Source organism: Balaenoptera borealis (genome assembly GCF_965194805.1).
Source record: "Balaenoptera borealis genome assembly, chromosome: 20".
In the NCBI taxonomy this organism is placed as follows: Eukaryota; Metazoa; Chordata; class Mammalia; order Artiodactyla; family Balaenopteridae; genus Balaenoptera; species Balaenoptera borealis.
In genome coordinates, this window is record NC_138879.1 from 24439019 (window position 1) to 24453540 (window position 14522).

Below are 14522 nucleotides of genomic sequence, written 5' to 3' on the forward strand. Positions count from 1 at the left end.
CGGCTGGGGTTCCCGTCACCTGACGTTACGGGTCAGAGAGGATGCTGGGAGGTTCGTTCCTCTGGTGAGGCTACTGAGCGCCATTTTGGACTTGGTCAGGAAGTGACACGGATGGTGGAAACCGGGGTGAGCAGTGTTTAGTTAGGGGAATGGCACCCTTTGTAGGCGTGGGTAGCCATTCCTGTTCGGGGCAGAAGCCCGACAGTTGAAGTTAACGGTTCTCATCTTTACCTTGGGCAACATTTCCCTTCCCGGTTGTTTTAATTTACAGAAGTCGGGGAAGGAAAGCCCCAGAATCCGTCAGGTTGCTGAGGCTTAACCCCTTCGTCGCCGAATTGGCTAAAGGACGTTTCCGTTTATGACATAAACTCAAAGTTGGGAAGGGATATTTTGCGGAAGAAACTATATTTTAACAGCCATCCTCTGTCTCAGAGTGGTGAGAATGGGGGCTTGTGAAAGGAACGAAAGGGTAGCGTCTATCATCGGGAAGTTTCTTGTCTGGTAGAGGAGACATTGTCCTTGTCCTTAGCGAACAGCAAGTAAATTAATCCGTTCACTCGCGAAAGGAGACAGAACCATTCTCCAGAAGCTGTAGCTCCAAAGAACTGCCACTTTAGTTCTGTGGTGAGCACATTCTGTATGGGTTTGAGAGCCTTGGGTGGCCCGCAGGGTGAGAGTGTGGGTGTTTGTGTGCGCCATACCAGAGCCGGAGAAGCATTGAACCCGTTAGCCCAAGTGACCTCTCAAAATGCAGATGCTTGAGCCAGGAGTTGGGGGAAGGGGGAAGAGGAAGGAATATTTTTAGTAAAGCTGGAGCTCAGAAAGGCGTTGATTTTTAAATAATAGTGAGAGCGCCTTGAAAGGAGAAGTTGTGGAAGATGTAAGGCTAGAAGAATCATAAGAAAAGGCTGGGAAGTGGACAGCAGGCATTGAGGATTTAGCCTCGCTGGAAGAAAAGCCTTGAGAAGACCAAGGCTTGGCCCAGAGCGCAGGGGGTGGAATCCAGGCCAGCTCAGTCATTAAGTTAGGATCCTGGACCCCAGTTTCACCTGAGGCTAGGTAAGATGGAGATTTCCCCCTGAAGCTGAGCTAAGGAACAAAGCAGCAGAAGGTAAACATCTGATTAATGTGCTGAACAGAGGACTCTGAAGAATTGAAGTTCCAGACCCTTGGTTAGTACTCTCCTTGGAGATATCCTGGGCTGGTGTTAACACAGGCAGCTTTTAGTATTTAGTGTTTAGCTTTTAGTGTTTACTATAAATACCTTTGAATAACTTACTTAGGTTGAATTGCACATAAGAGCTTATTTAGAAAGGGCTCCTGTTTCTTCTTCTTATGTATCCCCTCAGGACTTCAGCGTTTAATTTCACACTATTACTGTTATTTTGCACTTACTGGAGTGTTCCTGAGGTTACTCTTGGATGTTGTGGCTCCCCGACTATTGGTAAGGAGCTCTAATGTTAAGAGCATATCTCATTTCTTTTATACCATCCTTAATATTACCCAGAGCTGGGCTTCCCTGGTGGCACAGTGGTTAAGAATCCACCTGCCAATGCAGAGGACACAGGTTCGAGCCGGGTTCCGGGAAGATCCCACATGCCGCAGAGCAACTAAGCCCATGCGCCACAACTACTGAGCCTGTGCTCTAGAGCCCGCAAGCCACAAGTGTTGAGCCCACACGCCATAGCTACTGAAACCCGTGCGCCTAGAGCCTGTGCTCCACAACAAGAGAAGACACCGCAATGAGAAGCCTGCGCACCGCAGCGAAGAGTAGCCGCGGCTTCCTGCAACTAGAGAAAAGCCCGCGCGCAGCAACGAAGACCCAACGCATCCAAAAATAATAAATAAATAAATAGTACCCAGACCATGCTCTACGTACAGTAAATTCTTGCTAGTCAATCAGAATATGTTTACTGTTTCACAGTCTCTGAATGTATAGCACTCAAAGATGGTGAAGTATCCCTCCCTAGAAATTAGTGTTTTAGAATAAAATCCTGACTTAGCCATTCAAAATACAAACACCAGCATTACAGATGTTCAACATTAGTTAATCCCTTACACCGAATTTTCAAACACTGCAGGTAGCATTAAAAGAGTTTATAGTTTCCTTTAGACGTGGTTCTTGTCCTGGGAAAGTGTACCCTCTGGCAGAAAGATGAAAAAACTAACACCAAGAAGGTAGAAATGTGATCGTAAGAAAGGTGTGTACTGAAGATGAAAGTCGAACAGCTAGGTGTGTGTGTATATATATATATATATATATATATATATACATTTTTTTGGGGGGCTGTATTGGGTCTTAGTTGCGGTGCGTGGGCTTCTCATTGTGGTGGCTTCTCGTTGCAGAGCACAGCCTCTAGGTGCATGGGCTTCAGTAGTTGCAGCACGTGGGCTCAGTAGTTCAGTAGTTGTGGCGCATGAGCTCAGTTGCTCCCTGGCATGTGAGATCTTCCTGGACCAGGGATCGAACCTGTGTCCCCTGCATTGGCAGGTGGATTCTTAACCACTGCGCCACCAGGGAAGTCCCTTTTTTTTTTTTTTAGCTAGGTATATTTAGAATGGGGAAGGGGAAATCCTAAAAGGTTTTTGCTCTCTTCCTTTCTTTTTTTGAACCAAACATAATCTTTACTTTGAGTTTTATTTTCATCATGATACAGTTATTGCTCAAAGCAGGAACTGATGTTCGTTTCAAAGCCTTTTACCAGTTGCCCCCTGCCCATACTTGTCCGCCAGACTTCACATGGGTAGCTCCACTGCTCTTCCTGCTTTTATGCTTTCACACAGGCTTTTCTTCCTGCCTTGATGCATCTCGCAACCTTCTTTAATATTTACTTTCTTCAGAAGGTCTTTCCTGATTTATTCTTCCTAAGGTATTAGGGCATAGGGATTTATGTTATTTTGCACTTACTGCTTTATGTGTACTTTTCCTTATACAGTTTGGTAGATGTTCTGTTTCCCTCTCTCCTTCCCTAAAAAGTAAGAGGAACGTAACTCCTATTTGTTTTATGCATCAGCTCTTCTAGCGTCCAGTACAGGGTTTGGTGTCAGATCTGGATTTGAATTTTAGCTCTGTCACTTTCTGTCTGCATTGCTCTTGGACAAGTTATAAAATTTTACCTGTGCCTCAGTTTTCTCATCTGTGAAGTGGAGATGTGAATAGCCACTTCACAGCGTTGTTATAAGGATTAAAGGAAATGATTGTTACAGAGAGCTTAGCACAGTTCCTGACAGACTAAGTGCTCTTACTTTGGCAATAAATGGCTGTTGTTACTGATATTTATTATTCCAGTTACCCTAGTTATGGCAGTAACATCTTAATGTTTGTGAATATAGCTTTATATGGTCTCGATGGTTGTTTGCTTTTGTCTGTTGAGCAAGATGATTACCCAGGCATTATATATCAGGCATTGAGTCAAAGCAAGATGGATAAAACATCGTGTTTCCCCAGGCCAGTAAGCTTGTTGTGCCAAAACACTATAAGAGTATTAATGGAAAAATAGAAAGATGAGCAAGGTTCAGAAGTGTGGTACAGAGGAGGAAGTGGACGGTTTTATCAGGAGGGTTTAGGAAAGGATGCATAGAGGAGGTGAAACAAGTAGAACTTCATAGGACGAGTAAGTTTGCCAGAGGACAAGGAGAGTAAGGGCTTTCTATGCAGAGGGAACAGCATGTGCAAAAGCACAGAGGTGTGGAGCAGTACTGTGTGTGGGTGACTAAGGGCATGACTGGATTTGGAGTGGTTGACATAAGAAGAGGCAGGAATGGTTTTGGGAACCAGTTCATGCAGAGCCTTGAATGCCCTGCTGAGGAGCCTGGGCTGGAGGTGAGGGGGAATCTCTGAAGGACTTTAATCAGAGGATTCCCACGATTGACTTGAACTTTAGAGATCTCTTTCTGAAAGCTGTGAGGGGGACTGATCAGAGTGGCAGGGAGACCAGTCAGAACGCTTCCATAATAATACCCTTACCCAGAGCTGAGGAGGAACCAAACAGGGCAGGGGTAGCGGGGGTAATCTTTTGTGTATGTTCTTGTGAAGTTTCTTTCTCATACCTGTATCTTGTCTCCTTAGTTACATTTGAAGCTCCCTAAAAGATCCCTCAACTTCCTTTCAAATGCTCCCCTTGCTAGTAAAATGGTGGGTACCATATTTCAAATACAAAGTGTAGTTGTCCATTGTTTGCTTCAAAGGCCTGGGAGTTCCTGGAGGTTGGGAGCCTTGCCTGGCTGGCCACATCATCTCCAGCTTCTCCCTTGCTGGCATCTAAAAGGGCTCAGTAAATGGGGTGGCCACTGCCAGGTGTTGGCTCAGAACCAGCCACCCTCTCACCTCTAAGCCTCTTTTTGACCAGGAGGGGTTAGGGATAGCAGTTTCCTCTGTGTGCAGATAACTGTCCTGTAAGGTGGGGAAGCATGCCTTGACCTTTTAAAGACAATGCTAGTGTAGCCAGGCCAATCTCGCAACTTCTGAGTAAAAGTGTTGGCCTAGTCTCTGTCCCTCTGCAAGAATCTCAGAATTTGCTGATGTGACTATAATTCATATTAAAATCTTTTCACTCACAGCTGCCTTAAAAATAGAGTCAGTGGAAATAAATAAACAAATAATTAAAATTTTTTTTTTAATTGAAAAAAAATAGAGTCAGTGAGGTCATTAGTGGTCCCTCCTTTCTTACTCTTGCTGGAGATGGCCTGGAACTTCTCTTACCTTCTTGGTTACTTGTTAATTTGGTTCTTGGATCACCTTATCCACCACCCACCCCAGCCCCGCCCTGGGGGAAGGTATTGGACAGATCCCAGCAGGCTCAGTCACTGTTCCCCACCTCTGTAGCTGGGGTTATAAATAACGACCAAAACTAAACAGTCAAATAACTGCATTTTGAAAATTGCTAAAAGTAAAAAAAAAAATCACTCTGATCCTGATTCAGTAGCAGTTCTTCTCCCACTCCTGCCCTTCATCTCCTCCTTTCTTCCACTTATCTACCTCCCTTTCCCTAATCCAAGCTCCCTAGGGAAGCCAATCTGAGCACAAAGCCCTCATACAATGGAGACATCCTTTTCCTTATTTGACAGGGCCAAAGCCTCCAAGGCTGTAGTTATAGTTACGCAATGTTGTTATGGCAGCAGAGGCCTCAGGGCAACATATGTTCCTGGGTGGTAATTGGGTTTGCTTTAACAGACTGTCTCTCCCTGGGTTCTCCATGCCCAAATTCACTTATCAAGAAAACCAGGGAATTGCTGTTATGGATGGGCCTTCTTTTTTTATTTTTAATTCTAGCAAAACCAAATTCTTTATTCCCCAGGATGGAATGTACTCAGTGATCATGGGTTGAGACTTTTTAGACTGCAGGCATTTTCATTTATTCATTCAACTTATGTTTATTGAGCATCTGATAAGTGCTAGGCATTGGGTAGGAGCTGAGTGCACACTGTGAATAAACACACATGGTCTTTTCCTCCTCCAGCTGACGATTTAGGACAAGTGTGTATAGGAGGGGGCGGGGGGAGTATGACGTTCACCGGCACCAACCCTCTCCACCTTTTCAAAAGTTACTAACGCAGTATAATAACACTAAATAAATGTCTGAAAAAATAAAAGACATCCTTAATCTCACTGGTGCCATAGAGCTATTTTTATTTTTTGCATATTGCCTTCCAATTTTTCTCCACATGTGTACATTTTATTACATGTACACGTTTTGTATAAATGCACTCATTGTTTACATGAAATTTCACATTTTTTACACATTCTCAATATTTCCCATGTTTCTCTGTAGTCCTCATAATTGTAATTGTAATTGCCGTGTGACATTGCAATGTGGCTCTGTGACATAATGTCCTCTCACTCCCCTATTTGGGATTATTGAGGGTCTTTTAAGTCAATGCTGCAGTGAGAGTCTGCATGCATCTGTAGCTCTCCTGTTTTTATTTCTGCCTCTTATACATTGCTTTATTTCTTTCCCCAAAGACTTGCCTAAATTTAAAGTGTCACCATCATTGTGGGAGGATACCAATTTTAAGATGTTCCCAGAACTGAGTGTTACCACTTAATAAAATCTTGCAAGTTTAGTAAAAAAATGAAAACTGCACCTCAAATGTGCTTTTCATTTTATTTCTAGTTAGGATAGACTTCAGTCTTCCATGTGTTTCTTTACTAGTCCTGTTTCCTCTTCCATGAAATCCTATGTATTACTCATTTCTCTACTGAGGTCTTGATGATTTTCTTTTAAGTTTGTATGAAAGATAGATGCTTTGTCTGAGCCACATTCAGCTATGGAATCAGTGTTACTAAGAAAGCAGAAGATTTGCTTCATAATGATTTCTCTAGTAGTTTCTCCTCACTCTTTCTCTCTGGCTTCCCTGTTACCTCTAGTGGTAAACTCTTTGTCAAGTATGCATGCTATTGAGAAGGAGAATGATATTATGAACAGAATGTGTAGATGACATGGATGAAAGCAGTGGGGAGGCAGGTTATGTCTTACCTCAGCAAGAACTGAGGGGCCGCTTTAAAAGCTGTAGTCACTCTTGCCCACTATAGAAACTTTGAAGATGGTCGTGTTGACACTATTTTCCTGATGACCTAGGAGAAACTGAGTACTAGGAAAAAAATTCGCAAACCAGTCAACCTCAGGAGGGTGAAAAATGACCCTGCGTTCTGCCGTTTGTAAACTGAAGGTCATTTCATTTGTTGGGAGATGCTTTCCCAGGAACTGGGGCTAGGAATGGTTCTCTCTGAGTCACTTACACATGCTCAGTCAGTCTCCCTTGTGACTAATTGTACCCAAATGTGAATCAACTGCCAGGGTGAGGGATGCGGGCTACAACTAGGAAAATAATTTCTCTATTTAAGGTAAATCAGCACATACATGGTCCAAACTCACAACCCTGCTCTTCTTAGTCTTGCTCTAACCAACTGAAGTTACTGACCCAACCCAATCTCAGGGGTTAAGGATGATTTTCTTACTAGTCTGGAAATTACTTGAGGATGAGTGGGCATCTGGTCATTTTTTTTACCTGCCTAGCCTTGCCAGTAGATGTCACTACACCAGACCACATTCTCCAAAGATAGGCCTGGAAGGAAAGAGAGGGCTTCAGAAAGACCAAGTCCAACCATCATGACCCTATTCTCCCATGGCTTCCATTAATAACTCTGGAAAACTATCAGGGATATGTATATACATGGTTCCAGATAGTACTAAGGCCTGAACTCAGAAGGCCAAGACCTCAGGTTCTGGGCAGAGTCAGAGTTCTTATCCAGAGGCCTTCCCCAGATTGGGTGGGGCGCACAGCTGCTGTAGGAAGGGTGGCAGGGTGAGAAGACCATTTAAATGGGGGGGGGGGGTACACATGATAGACTTATCAAGGAACAAGAGCCATAGGCTTGGGGCTGTTCCAAATGTCACTGTGGGGCTGATACCTCAGGCAAAGCACTCCACCCACCTTCCACCCCTGCACCTCTGTCCATACTGACAGTGGCCATCCCTTGCCTGAGGGCTGCCAGGCTGGGGCCGGTTCATCAGCTTTGGGCCTCCCCAGGGCCAGCCAGACATAGCCACACCATGCCAGGAAACTGGGAAAGTTCCTAATAGTTCAGACTATCATTACTGTTCTCCTTTAAGACAAGTATAAGCAGCATTAATAATCTGGGGAAAAAAGCTCTTCTGTAAAGACTTTGGTTCCATGATCTTCTGTAGGATAAAGACTGAAATTCTTACCTGGCCTGCAGTGACCTGCATGATCTGCCCTTTGGTTAATTCTCCAGCCCATCCCACACAACCTCATTCTCTGTGCTTTAACCTCATTGGCCTTCCTGCAATTCTCAGGAGTCCCTGGTTCCTTCCACCTCAGGATCTTTGCACATACTCTTTACTCTGTCTGGAATGTTCTTCCCTCATTCTCTTCTTCACCTCTTTCCACTGATCCTTCAGATCTAAGGTCAAATGTCATTTCCTCAGGGAACTATTTCCCGAAGCGTCCAGACTAGACCAAAGCCCTTATTTCTATACTGTTACAGCACCCGGCATTTTTCTTCATAACATTTGTCTCAGTTTATAATTATATATCTATTTGTGTGACTGTTTGGATTCTTTGCTTCTGTCCTCCCAACACATACCCAGACTAGGTTTCATGAGAGCAGTGTCCATTTTACTTACCATTGCATTCTCAGCACCCAGCACAGTACAGAGTGCTTAATAGGTACTCAGTAACTACTGGATGTATGAAAGAATGGCAATAATAATGATAAATGAAGGAAGTTAGACAACATAGCATTACTCCTGTACACACATTCATATAGCATTTGTATATGAAATATGGTGTCTAATTCTGGTCACTCAACTCCTAAGAAGACATATCAGGGTCCAAAGAAAGTTATCTAAATTGGTCAAGGGGAAAATGGAGGTTACCATATGAGGCAAAATTTTAAAGATTGTGGAAAGATGGAAGCTGAGACTATGATCCATGCATATGAAAATATAAAGGGTATAGATGCAGATTTATTTACCAAATCTGAAAAGTCAGTGCGAAGGAAAATTTTTCAAAAACTAGACTGTGGACTCCCCAGAGAAGAGACTGTGTGTTATTTATATTCCCAGCACCTAGCACGATGCCTGGCACATAGTAGGAGCTCAAGAAATGTATGTTGAACTATTTTGTTGTTGAAGCTTAAAAGAGGTAGACTTGGGTCTGGGGATAAAGTAGAATACAATTTTCACTTGGGAAATCCCAGAGGCAGAAAAGTATGAATAGGGTCAAGAAGGTTTCCTTTACATGTATGGACAATAGCTATACAATAGACTATTTCAGGGACATTAGGGCTATTCAAGGCCCATCCCTTGACCTTTTGAGATCATCCTTATGAAGAGCAATTACCATACACTCTCACAAAATGCATCTTCTCTCCACCAGCAGGGACCAAACTCTAAGCTATAAAAAGCATTGATCTCACCCTGCCTCACATTGTTATCTCCAGTGCCCTCCAGACTCCTGGGCACATGCCCCATTGGTTCCCTGGGCATATTCTACTCAGGTTTTCACCAAAGAAGGGAAAATCCCAGAAGGTGGTGCCCTTCAATCAGAAGTAAAAATGGCTGCATCTCTCAGGGCAACCAGAGCCTGGGGCTGGTATTCCTGAGCCCACAGCAGGGAGGCCAATAGCCCTGGTTCCAAGAATCCCTGCAACCAGCCTCCCTGGCATTTAGCCTTCCATCCCTGGCACTTACCTGCCCCCCCCCCCACCCGGCCCCTTAAGCAGGGACATTTCAAATAGTTTTTCTTAGAGCCATGGAGGGTTCAAAAGAATTCTCGTACATTAAAAAAATAAATCCTCCAAAAACAACTACTGAGCTGCTCATCCTCACTTACTTCTTCCCTCTCCCAGCAGTGTGTGGTTTAAAGTAAAGGTTGAGGATTTGGTTGTATGTTCATTTCCCAGCCAGCTCTGCTGGTCTCATGCTACCTGGTACCAGAGGGGTAAGGGCTGTATCTTCTCTCAAAGAGGGGCCTGAAGGCACAGGCATCAGGAAAATACTTAGACTCTTGTCAATGGTGTGCTGATGCATCATGGAAACTAGTCCCAGGGGCTTCCCCTGTCTGACATCCCCCCTCCCCTTCCAGCAGCCTATAAATCACTAAGGACTAAATACTGTCTGGAGGACCCTTCTCTCCCACCCTTATTCTGGGGCTCCCTGCCAGGCAGAAGGCTGCAAACTAAGCAGGGAGAAAAAAGAGAATGGGCAGCAGGCAGGGGTGCCCATCATTTATCAACCAAATGCAGCGGTCAGTGGCTCTTTCCAGCAGCTCTCTGGCAGGCTGGGCAGGCAGTACAGCCAGTGTTTTGTGTCAAAATGGAGAGCACAGTCCGGCGAGAGTTCCCCTTATTTGGCTGTCCCACCCTGGACGTAGGGAGTCAAGGGGTGAGCCCCTTTCTTTTTTTTGGTTTTGGTGGGTTCAGAATTAAACCACACTTTTGGTCCTGGATAGAGTCTGACTTCCTTCCCACCCTTTTCTGCCAAGTCTCCCCTAGGGCCTCCTCTTGTAGCTCCTCTTTTGACCCCAGGAAGAGCTTTCTCACTTTACTTGGCACATTACAGAAGTTTCTTAAGAGTCCAAGTTCCAGAGCTCTGGCAGTCTTTCTTAAAGGGCAGCACCACCCTCCTACCTCCTTTGATCGTCTCTGGTTTCTCCTAAATGGAAATCCCCCAGCTTCCCCATCTCTCTCCTTCCCCAAGGTAGGAAGCTTGGAGAAAGGAAGTGCATTTAGTCCATGCTTTTGTCAAGGAGAAGTTCCAAAAAATGTTCAACTCCCTCACCAAGAACAGCTGGAACCTGCCAGACTCACCTCCATAATTTCTGAGCACTGCTTCTCTGCACTGTAAACAAAGAGTTCTAGAGAGTTTAGGGCTAGGGGAGGTGACAGGGAGGCAGGGAAGTGGGTTATAGGGTCTGGTCTGTATTCCTAACTCTGACCTTCAACTTCTGGGTAAGGAGTGGACCTCTAGGTCTGCATCCCTCTGACCTAGTCCACTGAACCCCCCAGTAGTGGTTATACACAGTCTTTGAAAGCAGATGAACCTGTCTTCTCTAGCTAGATAACCTCCAATACATTTCCTAACCTTTCTGAGCCTCAGTTTTCTCACCTGTGAATTGGGGATAGTTACACCAACTGGATAGGACTGAGGGTTAAATAATACTATGTGTGCAAATTACTTAGCCTATAGGAAGCTCCCAGTAAGCAGAAGTATTCTTCTATGCTGTGTAGTTGGGGCACATGGTCTATAGCATCCTAATTATACTACCTTCTTTCTGGGGCCCTGATGTTAGTGTCTCCACAGGTGGCACAAGCTTCTTGGGCATTCTGAGGAATGCAGACCCACCACAGATTCAGAGATCCCAGGAAGAATTTTTGGGGAAGAATTCAAAATTGGGTGTATATGGCCAAAAAATTAACAGGGTTGAGATCTAGACCCTGACTTGACATTCTGGGCAAACACCCAGTAGGTCAGAGAATTGGATGGAGCTTCTGGGTGGGACTTCCAAGAAAGGTGCCAACTTGTATGATACTATCAGAGTGGCATGGAAGAAGTAAGACTAAGCTGCTTCCTACCCCAGCAGAATACACGCTACTTTGTAGATTACCAGGACTTTGCCCAAGTTGAATAGAAGCAGGGGTCACAGAGGCCACTGGTGGAATGTACTGGAACATTCCAGGCCCTTCTGCTGCATAACAACACAACTCCTCGAGGCTTTGAGCCATCAGGGTCTTCCAGGAAGAATTGGATACAAGGTCCTCACCCTCCACCATGCATAGCAAGAAATCACCTGCTCTGAAAGGAGCATTATTCTAAGTGCCTCCAAGTTACTAAGTGGGAGGAGTGTTAATCCAGCCCTTTGGGACTTTTTCACTAAATAGAGAGACTTGGCTCCCAAGGCCATTTTGTTGAGCCAGAGCCTTCTTGTGGAATAGGTGTGCTGGGTACAGGTTATCCACAGGAAAAGCCAGGAATAGGCACCTGATCAATCAGGGCTGAAGAGTTGGATGGGATGTAACCAGGCTTCATTTTTTTCAGTCAGAAACAGATTTACAATGAAGCTAATGAAACTTAAGAGTCAGAGCCCTCACTTGCACAGAACCCTTCCAAGTCCTTCTCCCTAATCCTATAATTATTTTACTATTTAACCTAAAGAGGAACCCCCAAATTATATAAGTATTAGACCTCACAGAACCTGGAGCCTTCCCTACTTTTAGTCTGCAGGGCTTTTTTTTTTTTTTTTTTATAGTGTTGCTTTATTTATTATTTATTTATGTATTTGGCTGCGCTGGGTCTTAGTTGTGGCACGCAGGATCTTTGAGTTGTGGCATGCGGGATCTAGTTCCCTGACCAGGGATCGAACCCGGGCCCCGTGCATTGGGAGCATGGAGTCTTAACCACTGGACCACCAGGGAAGTTCCTGCAGGGCTTTTAGCCTCAGCCTTCAGGAGTGATCAGAAACATTAGTTGGAAAAACAACCAACATTGCCTCAACATCACCGGACGTAGTGGCTTGCACTAGTAGCTGACAAGAAATAACAGAGCAAATGAGTCCCTTTGCTCAGAACTGGGGAGAAAGGACAAACATATATAAAATGATTGAAGAGGAATTATGAAGCTACCCATAAGGTAGCACAAAATAATGGGCTAAAAACCGAACACTTAAGTCCTGGGGGCATCATTAGTGCCTCACAGGGTCAGTTGAGGAATGCTAGAAGGAACTGAGGTCTGATTAGAAGTTGAAGCTGGTGATGAAGATGGTGGAATTGCAGGGAGGGAGGGGGAATATCATATCCAAGCTCAGAAGATAAAACTGAGGATACATCTGTGGTGATATTTTGCAGTTGTCTATTACAAAAGCCCTTTAGGTAATATTCTTGGCTCTGAAAACAAGTTCTGAGCCTATGCCCTAGGACTGAAGGAAATTAAACTACAGACCAACTTTCACATCACTTGTCCCTTCTGTTATATTTATAATATATTTGAACTGGATTTCATGGTACTTGATTCCTGATTTGGTGCATGGTGTGAGGGGAAGGGAAAAGGATTAGGTGTGGAATTAGATGAAGAATGTTTAGGGTATTGTAGCTTCTTTGCTCCAGGGGTCATTGTATTTTTGAGGCTGACCTGGAGAAGGTAAATGGGAACAATAGCAGAGAAAGGAGAGGTCTAAAGGGGGTGAAACGAATAGGCCTTTTGGTTTATATACAGTCTCCTGGGAATGTATGCAACCAGCATCTCCTCTCCAGAGACTTTACTCTCTGAGGGGCCTGGGAGTGTGTAGGGGATGCAAACTCTTCCCACCGAGGTACTGCTCTAGAAACCAGATGGTCCCTCGAGGTACCCATAATCACATAACACAGCAGAACTAAAGTTTATTTTAATTCATTTTTTGTGAAGCACCATCTGCATGCTGGTCACAGTGCTAGGTGTAGTAATTAGCCTGAGGACAAAGACACACCTGTTCTCCTCAGGAAACTTACACATTTTAGTGAGGAGGACACTTTTTATTTTTTTTATTTTTTATTTTTTTGGCCGTGCCACACGGCATGCGGGACCCTAGCTCCCCGACCAGGGATTGAACCCGCGCCCCCTGCAGTGGGAGCGCGGCGTCTTAACCACTGGACCGCCGGGGAAGGCCCCAGGAGGACACTTTTTAAAAATGAAGAATGCTAACCTGGGTATTTCATAGGTCAAAGAACCAACTCTTATGTCTTTCACAGTGAACTTTTATGGATATCATGGGGGTAGGTATATCTTTTTCATTAGATGTTCCCTTAAGATTAGCAGGGTCTGACATACATCATAGATCTCTCATCCATAAACATATCTAAATCCTTTTTTTTTTAAACAGATTGATTGAGGCATAAATTATATACCATAAAATTCACTTATTATACATGTATAATTCTATGATTTTTATTAAGTTTATAGAGTTGTGCAACCATCACCACATTCCAGTTTTAGATCATTTCCATCACCCCAAAAGGTTCCATTGTGCCTGTTTGCAGGTCATCCCTGCTTCTACTCCTAGCCCTAGGCAACCACTGATCTGCTTTCTGTCTCTATAAATTTGCCTTTTCCGGATAGTTCATATAAATGGAATCATACAATATGTAGTCTTTTGCATCTGGCTTCTTTTACTTAGCATAATGTTTTTTAAGGTCCATCCACATTGTAGCATATATCAGTAGTTTATTCCTTTTTATTGCTGAATAGTATGCCATATAAATTCTTTTTTTTTTTTTAATTTTTATTTATTTATTTATTTATTTATTTATTTTTAATTTATGGCTGTGTTGGGTCTTCGTTTCTGTGCGAGGGCTTTCTCTAGTTGTGGCAAGTGGGGACCACTCTTCATCGCTGTGCGCGGGCCTCTCACTATCGCGGCCTCTCTTGTTGCGGAGAACAGGCTCCAGACACGCAGGCTCAGTAATTGTGGCTCACGGGCCCAGCTGCTCCGCGGCATGTGGGATCTTCCCAGACCAGGGCTCGAACCCGTGTCCCCTGCATTAGCAGGCAGATTCTCAACCACTGCGCCACCAGGGAAGCCCGCCATATAAATTCTTTTGGAAGTTATTTATTTATGTTTTGAGGCAACACTGACCAGGATGCAGGAGCCCTGGTCTCCTGTCCTGCCTCTGATTTGCCAAGTGGCCTCCGGCAATTCATCCCCTTGTCTCAGCACCCACTTCTCCATTTGTAAAATGAAGGGACTGGATCATATACAGTCTCTAATGTCTCTTCCAGTTCTTCCAAAAAGATCTACTTTGTATTTTTCATGGAACGCCACTAGGTCCTGTATTCCAAAATTTTGATGTCTCTGATCCCACATTTACCCTTTACCTATTTTAAAACATCCAACAAATCCTTTATTGTTAAAGACGAGGAAGGTTCAGTTTTAAAAGGCTGCAGTTTAACAGGAAAGTTTGATTCCCACCGAGAGGAAAAGAAGAATTAAGGAGTGAACATCACCCAGTCTGAAAGAAGGAGAATGAA

General features: G+C 44.2%; 1 long non-coding RNA gene across 2 annotated transcripts; it reads left to right on the forward strand.

Annotated features, from left to right (window-relative positions):
* The first annotated feature begins 8 nt into the window (after window positions 1-8).
* LOC309618853 lies at window positions 9-14093 on the forward strand. Of its 2 annotated transcripts, none has more exons than XR_014238646.1 (2): window positions 9-126; window positions 1508-14093. It is a non-coding gene; the product is annotated as an uncharacterized lncRNA (long non-coding RNA). The 2 variants fall into 2 exon arrangements; XR_014238647.1 differs by lacking the exon at window positions 9-126 and adding an exon at window positions 133-624.
* The last annotated feature ends 429 nt before the right edge of the window (window positions 14094-14522 follow it).